This window comes from Ochotona princeps, chromosome 13, assembly GCF_030435755.1.
Source record: "Ochotona princeps isolate mOchPri1 chromosome 13, mOchPri1.hap1, whole genome shotgun sequence".
In the NCBI taxonomy this organism is placed as follows: domain Eukaryota; kingdom Metazoa; phylum Chordata; class Mammalia; order Lagomorpha; family Ochotonidae; genus Ochotona; species Ochotona princeps.
The window spans coordinates 53,200,047-53,216,694 of NC_080844.1; the positions used below are offsets into that span (position 1 = coordinate 53,200,047).

General features: G+C 41.9%; 1 protein-coding gene and 1 pseudogene across 6 annotated transcripts in view; one reads left to right on the forward strand and one right to left on the reverse strand.

Moving 5' to 3' along the window:
- Positions 1-16,648, forward strand: part of ADD3 (adducin 3) — a 143,454-nt gene that overhangs the window by 40,599 nt on the left and 86,207 nt on the right. The window lies entirely within an intron of this gene.
- LOC105941545 (large ribosomal subunit protein eL21-like) lies at positions 3,162-3,980 on the reverse strand (annotated as a pseudogene).

The following is a 16,648-nucleotide window of genomic DNA, read 5'->3' on the forward strand; positions in this document are numbered from 1 at the left end:
ATGGAAAAGGTTATTCAACTTACAATTTGCATGATGGTGTCCTTGTATTAGAGAGAACATATGGTATTTGTCCTTTTGGGATTGACTGAGCATAATGGTCTCTAGCTGGGACCATCTAGTTGCAAATGGTATACTTTCTTTTTTCTTTTTTTTTTTAAAGATTTATTTATTTTTACTACAAAGTCAGATATACAGAGAGACAGGAAGATCTTCCGTCCGATGATTCACTCCCCAAATGAGCTGCAACGGGCCGGTGCTGTGCCGATCTGAAGCTGGGAACCTGGAACCTCTTCCAGGTCTCCCACGCGGGTGCAGGGTCCCAAAGCTTTGGGCTGTCCTTGACTGTTTCCCAGGCCACAAGCAGGGAGCTGGATGGGAAGTGGAGCTGCCGGGATTAGAACCGGTGCCCATATGGGATCCCGGTGCGTTCAAGGTGAGGACCTTAGCTGCTAGGCCACAGCGCTGGGCCCGCAAATGGTATACTTTCATTAGTTTTAATGGCTGGGTAGTATTCCATGGAGTAGATATACCACAGTTTCTTTAACCATTCCTCTTTGAGTGGGAACAGGTGCAAGCTTAACCAACTATTCTGTAGGCTTTGAATTCATTTTTAAGTAGACAGATTTTAACAGTGTCAAGTTTCTGCTTAGACATAATGTGAATTTTTTGTTGCAAATGATAATGGAATGTGAAAGAGCTTCTAAGTTTTCAGTGAGCATTTCTCAATATACCATCCTTTGGTTGTTAATAGAAACTATCTGAGTTCTATAAGATCACTGTTTTGTGTTGTAAGATTTGTATGTTATGATTTTTGTCTGTTTCTACAAATACTCTTATCTGGTGCAGTTATTCTTTTTCATAAGTTTTTTTCAAAGATTTATTTATTTTTATTACAAAGTCACATATACAGAGAGGAGGAGAGACAGGAAGATCTTCTGTCCGATGATTCACTCCCCGAGTGAGCGCAACAGCCAGTGCTGTGCCAATCCGGAGCCAGGAGCCAGGAACTTTCTTCAGGTATCCCACACGGTGCAGGGTCCCAAGGCTTTGGTCTGTCTTCAGCTGCTTTCCCAGGCCACAAGCAGGGAGCTGGATGGAAAGTGGAGCTGCCAGGATTAGGACCTGTGCCCATATGGGATCCTGGCGTGTTCAAGGCAAGGACTTTAGCCGCTAGGCCACGCCGCCGGGCCCTGGTGCAGTTATTCTAAGATCCAACTATTTAAGGTAGTAAATAGTGAAGTGCATATTTCAGGTAATTTAATTCTTTTTTTTTTTAAAGGAGGCTGTGTGCTGCATTTCTTTTTTTTTTTTTTTTTTTTTTTTTTAGGATTTTTATTATTATTAGAAAGCCAGATATACACAGAGGAGGAGAGACAGAGAGGAAGATCTTCCATCCGATATTTCACTCCCCAAGTGAGCTGCAACGGGCCGGTACGTGCCATTCCGATGCTGGGACCAGGAACCTCCTCCGGGTCTCCCACGCGGGTGCAGGGTCCCAAAGCCTTGGGCCATCCTCGACTGCTTTCCCAGGCCACAAGCAGGGAGCTGGATGGGAAGTGGAGCTGCTGGGATTAGAACCGGCGCCCATATGGGATCCCAGGGCGTTCAAGGCGAGGACTTTAGCCGTTAGGCCACGCCGCCGGGCCCTAGCTAATTTATTCTTTTTTTTTTTTTAATTATTTATTATTTAACTTCAGTAATTACATTGTATTATGTGACACAATTACATAGATACTTGGGTTCTCCCCACCCCTCCCCAAACCCTCCCACCATGGTGGATTCCTCCACCTAGTTGCATAACCACAGCTCAAGTTCAGTTGAGATTCCCCCATTGCAAGCATATACCAAACATAGAGTCCAGCATCTTATTGTCCAGTCAAGTTCAACGGCTTCTTAGGTATACCCTCTCTGGTCTGAAGACAGAGCCAGCAGAGTATTATCCCAGTCAATTGAAAGCTCCAACATACCATCAGCAAAAATTTACATCATTATGGAATTAATTGACATAGTAATGAGTAACCAATATGTTAAAAGTAAATGCGAGTTCCCAGTCACCTTCTGTGACCACCTCACCTATACTTCAATTTTAGTTTATACACAACATATAACATTCAAAACATAACATGTTATACATAACATCATATCATCTTAAATTAAGGCAAATATGTGGTGTTTAACCTTTTGGGATTGGCTCATTTCCCTTAGCATTATGGTTTCCAATTTGGCCCATTTGGCCACAAAGAACTGCATTTTGTTTTTTTTAATAGCTGAGTAGTATTCCATGGAGTAGATGAACCATAGCTTTCTTATCCAATCCTCTGTTGATGGGCATTTTGGTTGCTTCCATGTTTTTGCAATTACTGATTGTGCTGCTATGAGCATAGGAGTGCATGTTGGTTTCTCATAAAACAAGTGTTCTGGATATATTCCTAGGAGTGCTATTGCTGGGTCATACGGTATGTTGAATTTGAGTTGTTTGAATATTCTCCATACTGATTTCCATAGAGGCTGTACCAGCCTGCAGCCCCACCAGCAGTGGAGTAGGGTTCCCTTTTCCCCGCAACCTCGCCAACAAGTGTTGTTGGTGCTTTTATTCATGTGGGCCATTCTTACTGGCGTTAGGTGGTAATTTATTCTTATACCTTGATTATTTTTTATTTTTAACTTTTTAAAAAAACCTGTAAGTTATTTTAACCATCTCTAATTTAAGCCTACCATGACTATCACCAGTTAATTCTTGCCAGAAAGTTAATAGAACAATTCATTTTCCTTGAGGATTGTTGTTATCAAAGACAGAAATAAGAGTGTGAAAAATACCCCTAGAAAAGAAATTTTAAAATAAGCTTTAATTCCAGTAAGCACTTGGTGATGTCCACATTAATCAGTTCAACTTTTTTTTTTTCCAGTTTAACTATTAAGAAGGCATTTTGTCAGTGTCTATTAGAAGTTGAATGTGCCTGCCTCTCAATTTATTAGTTACAGTTCTAGGAAATTGTTTTCTTTCTAGGAAAGTTGGGAAATTATATATATGAAGATATTTGTTTTGGCAGAATTAGTAATGCTAAAAGAGCAAACCTGGAGATGGGGTGTGGCTATTTAGTGTTTTCTCTCTCTCTCTCTCTCTCTCTCACTCTCTCTCTCTCTTTCTCTTTTAATACTTATTATGCCATGAATTCCTAGGCAATTGGTTCCAACAGCTCAGGCTGCTTTCCATTGTCCCTGACAAAGTGAGCTTCCCTGGGTGGAGCAGGCTGCAATTGACCAGGTACCTTTCTGTTCAGCTTCCTTTTCCTTCATTCATTTCAGGAAGCTGTCTTGGTTATTAGAGTGTTTAATAGGCTGAATACGCAGCTTTATGTTCTTGGCATGATTCTTGCCCTTGTTTGTTTACAACAGTGCCAACAGCATGCTGGGTTACATTGTTGAGTTTTCCAGCTTTGCGATGCAACCCTTATGGGGCATTCCTTTTTGAACAATACATAATCCTTTGATATTTACAATCTCCCCTTTCTTGTAAATGGGCTTGTATGTGGCCAAGTTTTTTTTTTTTTATATTTATTTTATTTTTACTGGAAAGTCAGATATACAGAGAGGAGGAGAAACAGAAAGGAAGATCTTCTGTCCGTTGATTTACTCCCCGAGTGGCCACAATGGCCAGAGCTATGCTGATCTGAAACCAGGAGCCTAGAGCATGGACCCTCCTCCAGGTCTCCCGTGTGGGTGCAGGGTCCCAAAGCTTTGGGCCGTCCTCGACTGCTTTCCGAGGCCACAAGCAGGGAGCTGAATGGGAAGCAGGGCTGCCAGGATTAGAACTGGCGCCCATGTGGGGTCATGGCTCATGCAAGGCCAGGACTTTTGCTGCTAGGCTATTGTGCCTGGTCTGTGGCCAAGTTTTAGAAAACTCCATGTTTTCTGAAAGGACTGGAGAACATGTAACGGGTGCCTGGCCTCTTTGCCTTCGTGTTCCTCGTCTTGGCAAATTATTGGAAGATGGCAGTTCCAGCAAAAAGGACAGCTATTTCATTTTTAAATTCATGTAAAGTATTTAGCAACTGATAAGCACTCAGTAGTACTGATAATAATATTATAACAATATAATGCTACTGAGCTCTTTCCTGATTGACAAGATGTCAAACTGGAAAAATAACAGTAGAACAAGAAGGATAAGTTGTGTTGGAAAACACCTGGAGGTGGACTGGGAGTTGGGGCAGCATGATAGCTTACCTGGCTAATCTTCCATCTTGCAGTGCTAGCAACCCATATGGGCACCAGTTCGTGCCCAGCTGCTCTACTTCCCATCCTCGTTATGGCTTAGGAAAGCAGTGGAAGATGGCCCAAAACCTTGGGACCCTGTATCCATGTGGGAGACTTCAGAATGGGCTTTTGACTTCAACTATGGCTGTTAATGACCATTTGGGGAGTGTAGAAGCAGATGGAAAGTCTTTCTCTTTTTCTCTCATTCCTTCTGTAAATCTGCTTTTCCAATGAAAATAAAGAAATCTTAAAAAAAGAAAAAAGAAAGAAAAAGCAAAGCAAAGCACCCAGACAGATGTAGTCATGACGTTTGATTGAATTGGTGAACGTGTTGTCATGCATTGTGTGAGCATGTAAGGTAGTGCCAAGTTGGTGTCTATACATAAACCACTCAGCTGCTTCTGCCTAAATGATATCACCTAAGGATTAATGTCTGATGAACTTGACACTACTTAAATACTTAGATTTTTTTTGTATTAGAAATTAAAGAAAAGCACAAATTGAAGAAAGAGGACATGTGGCTGTTCGGCATCGACATTCCCATGTCAGAACACCTGGCTTGAGTTCTGGCTTCTTAGCTTCAGTCCAACTTCCTACCAGCGCATATCCTGACAGGCAGCAGATGATGGCTTGATGACCTCAAACCCTGTCACCCACATCACAAAATCTAATTTCAGACTCCTGGCTTTGGCGTCATTTAGTGCCAATTGTTGCAGGCATTCGAAACATGAACCAGCAGATGGAAGATTTCTCTGTTGTCTTGCTGTTTCTCAAACAAATAGAAAGAAATAAAATTTTTCACAAAATAAGTAAAAGTTTAAAAATACAGATAAACTAAAAGTGTACATGAGTAACATGGCATCTCACTTTGGCCGCGATGGAGATAGGTATCAGAAGACTTGGATCCCTACCCTAATCTCACTGCTTACTTGACTCTATGTCCTTGGTTTCTCTAAGCCACGGATGAATCTTAGACCATGTTATGGAGTCATACTTTTATAAAGTTGTTAGGGGGTATAAAATGGAAAGTGCCATTGTAAACAGATAGAAGGAGCCCTGTAATCTTTTTCTAATTTTGATTTTCTTTGCATAGTATGTTTTATTTTATTAGAGGACATAAAAGCCCATCATGCCAATATTCTTAAAGCAGTGAGACAGTAATGGTAAAACAAAATTTATCATAAAAATCCACGCTAACCACTGTGAAATCTTTTGGCATAACTAAATATGTGGACTAAGATGTGTCTTTGGTAGCTTATGTTTGAGTTTATTTCTGTTGAATTACAAACAGATTTCTTAAGTCAGCAAAGACATCAATTCAAACTCATGTCACAATTCCAAGTGTTTTATGTTGTTCTGAGTGTTCTTAATGAGATGACGGGTTACATCACTGACGCGTTTCCTCAACTCCAAGGTTTAGAGGGAAATTTGCTCCTCAAACTGACATGATTCCCAGAGGGTTGTGATGGTTTTCTCAGATGTGTCTAAACTGTCATTTGAATAAAGCACGTTACTCAGTTTCAATTTGCATTGGGAAGTCTTCTATTGCTGGATGGAATGACACATTGTTGGTTTGTATCCACCTTAAGATTTATTTATTTACTTGAAAGGAAGAGATACAGAGAGTTTGATGGAAAGATAACATAAAGATCTGGTTCTCGGCCCAGCTCAGTAGCCTAGTAGCTGTAAAGTTCTCACCTTGCATGCACCGGGATCCCATATGGGCACTGGTTCGTATCCTGGCTGTTTCATTTCCTTTCCAGCTCCCTGCTTGTGGACTGGGAAAAGCAGTCAATGATGGCCCAAAGGCTTGGGACCCTGCACCCTCGTGGGAGACCTGGAATCCTGGCTCCTGGCTTTGGATTGGCTCAGTTGTGGCCATTGCTGCTGCTTCAGGAGTAAGCAAATGGACAGAATATCTTTTTATGTGTTTCCCCTTTCTGTAAATCTGACTTTCCAATAAAATAATTAAATCTTTATATATATATATGTGTGTGTGTGTATATATATATATATATATTTAAGATCTGGTTCTCACCCCTAAATGGCTACACAACTGGCACTGGTCCAGGAGCTTCTTCTGGGTATCCTGCATGGTTACAGGGACCGAAGCAGTTGGGTCATCCTCTGTTGCTTTGTGAGGTTGCATTAGCAAGGAGCTGGATCAGAAGTGTAGCAGCCAGGACTCAAACCAGCGCAGTTGTGGAATGCTGACATTTTAGGCTGCAGCCTAACCCATTGAGCCATAGTGTAGGTCTTAACATGTTTTCTAATGAATTGGTTCTTTCAATGTTCTTTCATATCTGGACAGTAATATTTATTAGAAGCAAGAAGAGCTAGCAAAGATTAAAATCATTAGTTTTAATATCCTTTTGTATTGGGTGTTAGAGCTGTGTTGAAGATGGGGTGAGAGTTCACCTCTCCATTACAAACAGAAGATGTGGTTTTAGGAATGAGAGTATACCTTTCCTTATTCTTGATGAAGAAATGAATTTTTTTTTTGCAGGATAATTCTAGGATCTGCAATAGAAAGTGAAAAATTAAGATTGTGGTTTACAGTACTAATTCACTGTAAAATAACACCAAGAGATAACAGAAGGAAGTAGGAAATGGATGAACCAGATTTTCTTTTTTGGTGTAGTCATCACTGAATAGATTAAGTACTGAATTTAAAACTCCTGGCACAAATTTGAATTCCAAGAGCCCATAGGCAGACTCTCCCAAATGCTTAATGGAGTTACTTTGTAGTCTCCTCACCAACATGTGAAGCAGAAGCTGGCACTCAGCCTCCACACAGACTGTCCGCTCGCACAGTGGCTGCAGCAAATGGCAAGATGGGATTGTCGTCGGAGTATTTTTGAGTCCTGTCAGACCTCTGTCTTTATTAAAAGATTGTTTCTATTCCTGTAGTCAGTAGTGTAAGGAAATGCTAGATTATTAACAGTTTCCAGTGATTTCCTCAGGAGTCCCTTTGGTTGCGTAATCTTTTGATGCCTTTGTTGATAAGAAGTAGAGTGGAAATTGTGATTTGCAGCACATTTCTTATGAAATCAATGCTCTTTAGGTGTTCTTGCTTTGTGTAGCCTCAGTTTTTCCTTCTCAATCCCTTCCCTACTTCATGCTACACTGTTCTTCTAATAAATATGTCAGCATTGACTATATTATTACATTGTTATTATCCAAAAGTAATTGCCAGTGAATTTCCCCAAAAGATACTCCTTTTACTTCCTCTGAAGAGATGCAGAAAAGCATTTGTACTGACAAAGAAGTGTCTGTTTTTTTGCCTCCAGATTGCTCACTGTTCAGTTTATAGATTACAGTGAGATATTCTGAAAATGTAGAAGATATTCTTTGTAAAGTGGGTTGTGTTGGTAAACATTGTGTGTTCAAAAAACATTAAATATGTTGCTAAATTAGCAGGCTTATACTACAGTGAAGGCTGTATCATCTTTTTTTTCAAAAATTTGTTTATTTTTATTGCAAAGTCAGATATACACAGAGGAGAGAGACAGAAAGGAAGACCTTTTGTCCGTTGATTCACTCCCCAAGTGGCCACAATAGCTGGGGCTGCACTTATCCGAAGCCAGGAGCCTAGATCCTCTTCCGGGTCTCCCACATGGTACAGGGTCCCAAAGCTTTGGTTCATCCTCAACTGATTTCCCAGGCCACAAGCAGGGAGCTGGATGGGAAGTGGGGCTGCCGGAATTAGAACAGGCGCCCATATGGGATCCTGGTGAGTTCAAGGCGAGGACTTTAGCCACTAGGCCACTGTGCTGGGCCCGGTTGTATCATCTTAAAAAGGGAAATTTTATGATTTCTGTTGTATGATACTACTGTTCCGTTAGGATATCTTTTATCATTGTCTTACCAGTCACAAACTAGGGACATACTCCTGGGATATACTTGAAGCGCTTAAAGTATTCATTTTGAAAAGAAAGGCTTGGGCCTGGTATGATGGCTCAATGGCTATATCCTCCCTTTGTAAGTGCCGGGATCCCATATGGGTGCTGGTTTGTGTCTTGGCTGCTCCAGTTTGCATCCAGCTCCCTGCTTATAGACTGGGAAAGCAGTCGTGGGCAGCCTAAAGCCTTGGGACCCTACACCGTGTGGGAAACCTGGAGGAAGCTTTTGGGTCCTGGCTCAGATTGGCTCAGCTGTGGGCATTGTGGCCACTTGGGTAGTAAACCAGCCGACGGAAGATCTTTATCTCTGTCTCTCCTTTTCTCTGTGAATCTAATCTGCCTGTTAAAATACATGGTATAAATATTGAGAAGTGATCAGTACTCATGTGAGAGGTGAGAACAGCCAGGAAGGAATCAGTGGTGAGGCTCAGGGGTTGGTAAGAAATCTCAGTATATAGTACGCTGATGAATGCCAGGATTCATAACGCTGGGAACGGTAGACTTCCATCTGCAACTTGAATCATATCTTCAGGCATGTACTCTGGAAAGATTCTGCAGGTCTGAAATAGGAGCTCTTCAGAATTAGGTCGGTCAAGTTCTATTGTTAATGAGGTATTTAAACACAGAGCAAAAATGCATTGTTCCACTTTGTTCTTACTAGTTTAGTTTATTTAACGCGGAGTTAAGTAAACTCCTCAATGGAAATTCAGAATTTAAAGGGACTGTGATTCTGCCTAGTAAGGTTTTATCTTTTATACTTGATCTTAGCCAAAGGCCGGAAAGTGGTACAAAGTTTATTTTTTGCTGATTTTCTTTTTGCTTTTGTTCCCTTTAATTCCATAACATTATTGGTGCTGCTTATCAGGTCTGAGGCACTTCCTAATGATTTTACCTGTCTTCCCTCCCCCCCACTAATAGCGAAAGATTTTGATACAAGATAATTTTTCGTAAGCATACATTTGAATAATGATGTTTAACCCTTTCTCCTCATTTGAACACTAATATGACTTGTAGTGAAATCAACAAAAATTAAGACATTCTGGGGACAATGGTAAGGTCCTGCTTGGGATATGTGGGGTCCCACTGGGGGTGTTGGTCAGGTTCTGTCTCCCGTTTCCAGCTTGTTGTTCATGCACGTCCTGGAGCTCAGGAGATGATTGCTCCTGAGCTTGATCCGGGCCCCCCACATGGGAGACCCAGAGTGAGTTCTAGGTTCCTGGCCCAGTCCTGGCTGTTGTGGGCATTTGGGGAGTGAATCTTTCACATAACATTAGATACATTTTAAATTGTAAACATTATTGTGTTATATTTGTTATAGAATCACCCTCTCTGCGTCACATGTACCAGTATACATCCTTTCCTGGCTTTTCTGTCTTTCCCGTGTGTACTTAAGATAGTAACATAGGAAACTGAGCTGGCAAACTTGAAAGTTTCCTCTCAGGGGGCTTTGAATTGGGGCTGGAAATAGGGAGATGCAGTTACAGAAAACAAGTAGGTTTCATCTTCCCATGTGTGTCCGTGGACCTTCTTTCATTTAGCTGGTAGGATTGAGAGAAGTCGTTTTCTAGTTGGCTTTTATTCTCTGTTCTTTCAAAGACTCCTATTTGGGAAGTAGTGTTTTAGCTCATTGGTACTTAAATGTGGTTGTTCTTTGCAGTCACCTTAAATATTTTTAATGTCTGGGTCTCCCAGGATTTTGATTTAAGTGAGATGGGGTTCACCAAAGTATTGGAAGCAAAGAAGAACCAGCCATGCACCTCCATGAGGGCAGGGCATGTGTTCCTCACCATGTACCCACTGAACATTGTGCTTTAGTTACTGAAGGAGTACCTTCTGTTGAATGAGGGAACAAACATGTTAAGAATCAGTGCAATTTAAAGACTAAGCATCCTTTATTTGAAATAATTCGAACTATAAAAGCTAGTTATAAGTTAATTATGAAGTGTGTATGTGTGTGTGTGCGCACACACACTAAGAAAAGCTTGCAAGGAATCTTTATATAAAAACTCTGTGCATGAATGTGAAGTTAAAATGCTGTCCCCACCACAGCACATTTGTAGTGGAGAGAATGCTGTGGGACAAATGGTGATCCCACTGAGGGCAATTCCTGCTCTGAAACATTTCCGTGATCTGGTGATTGTCTGCATTATCTCCTGGGAAGATTTTTTTCTGCTTGCTGTGTGCATGTTATTTTGTTGCTTTGTTTTAAATAAAGGCAGTACTCTGTCTCCTTCCTTCAGGAAACACCTTTTTTCTGTGTGATGCAGTCAATTTTTGTCATTTCCACTTTAATTTGAACTAAGGAGTCATCCTCTTCCTGTGAAAAGGAAATTTCCCAGCTGTTTATAGATTGTGGAGCCTGCTGTGAGAGAGGGCAAAAGTCCAGGAAGAGTTCCTGAGCAGCCTGCTCTTTTTCATGTGTTCTTTAATTGCTTTTTCCATACTGATATTTTCATTCTAATGTGTACCATCTAGTTGAAAAGATGGTGACTTTCTGTTTGAGAATGAGGCTTGTTTTTGTGTTTTGGACCCATATTTGAGAGTAGTTTGGGAGGCAACACTGATGTGCCTTTCTCTGATACGAGAGGTAAGTTTTGTTTGGAAGGCGGTTCTGTAGTGGTTTCTTAGTTGCAATGTTCACCACTTCCCCTTTTTTTCTAAGCGCACTCATTTGAGTGTGTTTCTGCTTCCTATTGTTTTGAACCTCTCATTTATACAGACCTACTGTTTCTCACTTGTTGCTCATGCGTCTGAAACTTCTAATCAGCATCTACACATCTGGCTGATTCTCTCTAGTGTCACAAACCCATTCTATTGTCGAGCTGTAGGCAGGCTCTTCCATATCACTATTAAATTATCTTTGGTTCCAAAATATACTTGGCTTTTAAACATGTTACTCCTAGTGCGTAAAACACTCTGTTGCTGCTGCTTTGCTTAAATGTTTTCCTCTTTTTTGTTGTTGTTATTATTTGTTTTTGAAAGACTTATTGGAAAGGTAGACAGGAAAAGGGAGAGAGATCTTCTACCTGCAGGTTCACTCTCCAATGACTGCAGGTGCTGGACTTGGTCTAGTCCGGGAAGCTAGCTTCTTCCAGGTCTCCCACATAGGTGCAGAGGCTCAGTAATTGGGACCATCCTCTGCTGCTCTCCCAGGCACAGTAGGGAACCGGGCTGGAAGTGGAGCAGCTGGGACACAACTGGCATCCATATGGAATGCCACTTCACAAGAGAGGCTTAATGTGCAATGCCACAGCACCAGCCCTGAGCCTTTCCTTTGAAATTATAGTTTATAGGTTATATATAGTTTATAAATTATGTATGAGTCACATGTTTGCCCTGTTATGAAGTACTCTCATTTCACCTCCATTGCCTTGAATGTGGGTTAGGCACCTTGTTATGATTTCACTTAGTGTCCTATATAGGATAAAAAAGGAAATTTTGAGTTTAGGGCTTTTTCCAGTTATATTTTGGTGCCATGGAATCAACTTTCAGAAATAGGGAACCAAGGATCACTCATATAAGTATTGTGATTTTTTTCTACATCTGTTTAGAAGAATGCAAAGAACACATTAGCTTCACAGGTTTTTTTTTTGGGGGGGGGGATATCATGATTAAAGGTTACTCTGTGGACTTCCCAAATACCTGTCATCCATATCTTGCTGACACTTCATCTAGGCAGCTTGAATGGGTGTATTACCCAGACCCGGTCAAAGGGTGAGTGTATGCTGGAAATGTGAAGTGAAAGGGGTAGAGTTTGGGCTTGGGAACATTTATATTTTTTAGATCACTACTTCCTGTTGAGCTGAGAGGATGGTCCTGTAACTTTGCTGTCAGCTGAAGATATAGTTCCGTAAGCTTGACAGATCACAGCTGTATCCTGTACTGTGTGCGAAAATTTATTTGCTTTCTCTCCTGTTCATTTAGTTTTTATAATTTCCTAATGTATTCAAGTTTTTTTCCAGGGTTTCATGGAATAAGAGGTTGGATGCATGCCCAGATGAGAATATGAACAATGAGTAAATACTAGGTTGTAGGCAGTGAGCTAAATATGGGTTATGTGTGCTGCAAAAACTGAATGACAAGAAGAAAATTCCTTCCTAGTAAATTTTTAAAAGAAGATCCAAAAATCAGTTGGGCATTTTTAATTTACTACAGTTAAGCTTTTGTCCCATTTCTTTTACAAATTACACAACCCTTTTATAAAGAATCAAATGCTCTATATTCTTACCATTCTACCATTTCATTCTCTCAAAACTTTAGATCAGTTCATTATCCTAAACATCTTAAATTGCCAGTGAAACATCATTAAGACTTCCTTCCAGGGCCATCATGATAGCTTAGCACACCAGTCCTTCATCTGCAGTGCTGGCATCCCAAATGGACATGAGTTTGATTCCTGGTTACTCCACTTCTGATCCGGCTCCCTATTTATGGCCTGGGAAAGCAAAAGAGGATGACTCAAGTCCTTGGGACCCTGTACCCACTTGGTAGATCCAGAAGAAGCTCCTGGTTTCAGATTGGCTCAGCTCGGGCTATTATAGTCATTTGGGGAATGAATGACCCAGCTGTTTGAGGTCCTCTCTCCTTTCTGTAACACTTTCTTTCAAATAAAAAATTAAATCTTTAAGTTCTTTCTTTGGTGTTTTGTACTTTGAAGTCTGTCTAAGCTCAGTATGCTAGTAGAGAGATCACATCAGCACAGATCCATTTCTGGGCCTTCAGGAGACCTTTGAGAGCTTGGAAATGCATTTTCCATATCTCAGCTAAGTTGATGTGGAATATTTTGTTTATAGAGAGGAATGACACTTAGCATGTTCTGTAGAAGGGAGATTGGTATTTGAGCATCATGTGCAGAGACAACTGAGATCAGGAAATAGGCAGTTTTTGTGACCTTGAGCAGCACTGATTTCTAATGAGAGAACTGGGCCTTTAAGGTCTTTTCAGCATTGACATTCACTGAGCCTGGGCTCTCTGCTAGAGCAAAACACAGGTGTTTCCCCAAAGTATGCTCGATATCATGTGAAAGGGGAAAAGAAAATAAGCCAGTTGAGCTATTTGATTTTGAAGGATGAAGCCACAATGTTCCAAACGTGAGGCTCATCCAGTGGAGCCACTCATCACAGCCAAAGTAGACGCAGGTAACACTGATGGCCTCCTGCCTGGGTCTCGTGGGTTGAGTTACTCAATGAATCTTCTATTGGCATACTGCACCCTACAAAAGAATTGCATGGTTTTGACTTCCACTAGTGGATCTTGGGGCAGGCCAAGAGGATTGACTGCAGCTGACTTTCTTTTGGGAACACAGAATGAAAGCACGTTTGAGTACTTTTGCGAGTAAAGCAATAGGTACTGTATATATTACATTGCCTGCGTGTTCCGCAGAGCGAACTCTTCCTGCAGTGTGCATGAATGCTGATCTCTACCCTTGAAGCCCAGGCGCTTAGTGTAGAGGAATTATGAACATCTGTTTGCATGGAAATCTCCTTCAACAAATGGACAAAGCAATGAAAAATTAAATATTTGGGGCTGGTGCTATGGCATAGCAGGAATCCCACATAGGTACTCCAGATGTTTCACTGCTAATCAAGCTCCCTGCTAATGTGCCTGGAAAAGATGGAAAATGGTCACAGTGCTTGGTCCCCTGCACTCACATAGGAGATGCAGAAGAAGCTCCTAGCTCCAGCGACCCAGCAGGAGGTAAATTCTCCAATTCTAACTCTGCCTTTGAAATAAGCATTTTTTAAGTAACATTAATATTTGCATTTTCTTTGTTATTGTTTTATCCTTATCTGGGCTGTATTTATCTAATCTGAAATACCGTGTTCTGTAGGCTATCACACAGTGTGAACATGTTGTGAAATCTTCAATGATGGCCAACTGTTCTTATTTTTCAGTTGAGAAACTAAGCCCAGAAAGATTGCCAAAAGCATGATGTGAGTTAGAATCAGACTTAGAGTCAGAACTTGGTTCTGCTCACTGCTAGATTTTTACCATTAGCACAAACCTGGGGACAAACCTGTTCTGGCAGAGAAGCCGCTGCCTACAATGCCTGCACTCTAGGTGAGCAGCGGTTTGAATGTAAGCTGTTCCACTTCTTTTCCATTTTCCTTCTGATGTACCCAGAAAAGCATTGGTAGATGACCCAAGTCTTGGGCCACTGACACAGGCAGTAGAGCCTGATGGAGTTCCAGGCTCCTGGCTTCAGCGTGGCCCGGTTCCAGCTGTTGCAGCCATTTAGGAAGTGAACCACCTGATGGGAGATAGCTTTATGCTGTGTCATTTTCACCCTTTTGTAGTTCTGCCTTTCAAATAAATTTATTTTGAAAATTTGTATTTAAAATTTTATTTTTTATTTGAAAGAGTTATAGAGAGAATGGAGACTAAGAGAGTTTCCATCTACTGGTTTGTTTCCCAAAAGGCTACGAAAGCCAGTTAGGCTGGTCCTGAAGCTGGGGGCCAAGAGCTTCATCCAGTTCTGCCACATGGGTCGCTGGGGGTGAGGAGGGTGGGAATGAGGGGACAAAAGCACATTAGCAGGGAGCTGAACGGAAGTGAGCAATTAGGACTCCAACCGGCACCTATGTGGGATGCTGCCCTATGAGTTGCCAACACCTGAAGTAGCAGCTTAACATGATATGGCACAACATTGGCACCTCATTTCTGAATTTCACATGGTGGAATCGTTTAGTGTCTAGTCTTATATCAGGTTCTTGTGGCTCAACGTTTAGTCTTGGGAGATTGATCCATGCTGTTTCATATAACAATGGTCCATTCCTGTTATTGTGTGTATTCTTTTTGTCAATGTAAAATTGAGTCATTTTGCTGATGGAGGTTTTGGGGACTATTAAAAATAATTTTGCCATAAACATTTTTAAAAGATTTATGTATTTGTTTTCATTTGAAAGGAAGAGAGAAGAGAGGTTAAGGTTGTCCGGCTGCTGGTTCACTCCCCAATTGGCCAGAACCTAATCAGTTAGAAGCTAGGAATTTCCTGCAGTTCATATGGGATGCCAGCACTACAGGCGGAGGAATAGTGTGTTTCACCAGCCCCACCATGAACATTTTTTAAAAAGATTTATTTTATTGGAAAGGCAGATCAGATTTACTGGGAAGAGGGACAGAGAGAAAGATCTTCATCTTCTGGTTCGTTCCCCAAAGGACCGCAATGGCAGGAACTGAGCTGATCCAAAGCTGGGAGCCAAGAGTTTCTTCCAGGTCTCCCACATAGTTGCGGGGTCCCAAGATTTTAGGCCACCTTTCACTTCTTTCCCAGGCCACAAGCAAGGAGCTGAATGGGAAGTGGAGCAGCTGGGATATGAACTGGCACCCATATGGAATCCTGGCACTTGCAAGGTGAGGATATAGCCATTGAACCATCATGCCAGGCCCGCACTGTGAACATTTTAAAATGTTTTCTGTTCATATATAAACTGTGCATCTGTTTTTTTTTTAAGATTTATTTATTTTTTTAATGGAAAGGCAAATGGATAGAGAGGAGCAGAAACAGCGCGGAAGATCTTCCATCCAATGATTCACTCCCCAAGTGGCTGCAACGGCCGGTGCTGCACCTATCCGAAGCCAGGACCCAGGAACTTCTTTCCGGGTCTCCCACGCAGGTGCAGGGTCCTGGTGCTCTGGGCCGTCCTCAACTGCTTTCCCGGGCCACAAGCAGGGAGCTGGATGGGAAGTGGAGCTGTGGGGTTTAGAACCGGCGCCCACATGGGATCCTGGCACATTCAAGGCGAGGACCTTAATTGCTACGCTATCGCGCCAGGCCCAATTGTGAATCTTTTAAAAAAAATTGTTTATTTATGTGAAAGGCAGTTGGAGAGATGTTCCATCTGCTGGTTCACTGTCTACATTAAGATTTATTTTTTATTTATTTTCATTTGAAAGGCAGAGTTACAGGGAGAAACAAATTTTTTTTGTTGTTAGAGATTCAGCCATTTTTTTTAAAGATATATTCATTTTATTACAGCCAGATATACAGAGAGGAGGAGAGACAGAGAGGAAGATCTTCCGTCTGATGATTCACTCCCCAAGTGAGCTGCAATGGGCCTGTACACGCCGATCCGATGCCGGGAACCTGGAACCTCTTCCGGGTCTCCCACACGGGTGCAGGGTCCCAATGCCTTGGGCCATCCTCGACTGCTTTCCCAGGCCACAAGCAGGGAGCTGGTGGGAAGTGGAGCTGCTGGGATTAGTACCGGCGCCCATATGGGATCCCGGGGCTTTCAAGGCGAGGATTTTAGCCACTAGGCCAAGCCGCCGGGCCCGGGAGAAACAAATTTACGGGAAACAAAGTTACGGGACAGAGCTTGAACTGTTTGAAACCAGTAGCCAGGAACCAGGAGCTGCTGTGGGTTTCCCATGTTGGTACAAGGGCCTGAGGGTTTGCATTCTCCCTTTCTTTCTTCCCAGGCTATCAGCAGGGAGCTGGATTGAAAGTGGAACAGTGGGGACTGAAGCCAGCACCCATATGGGATGCTGGT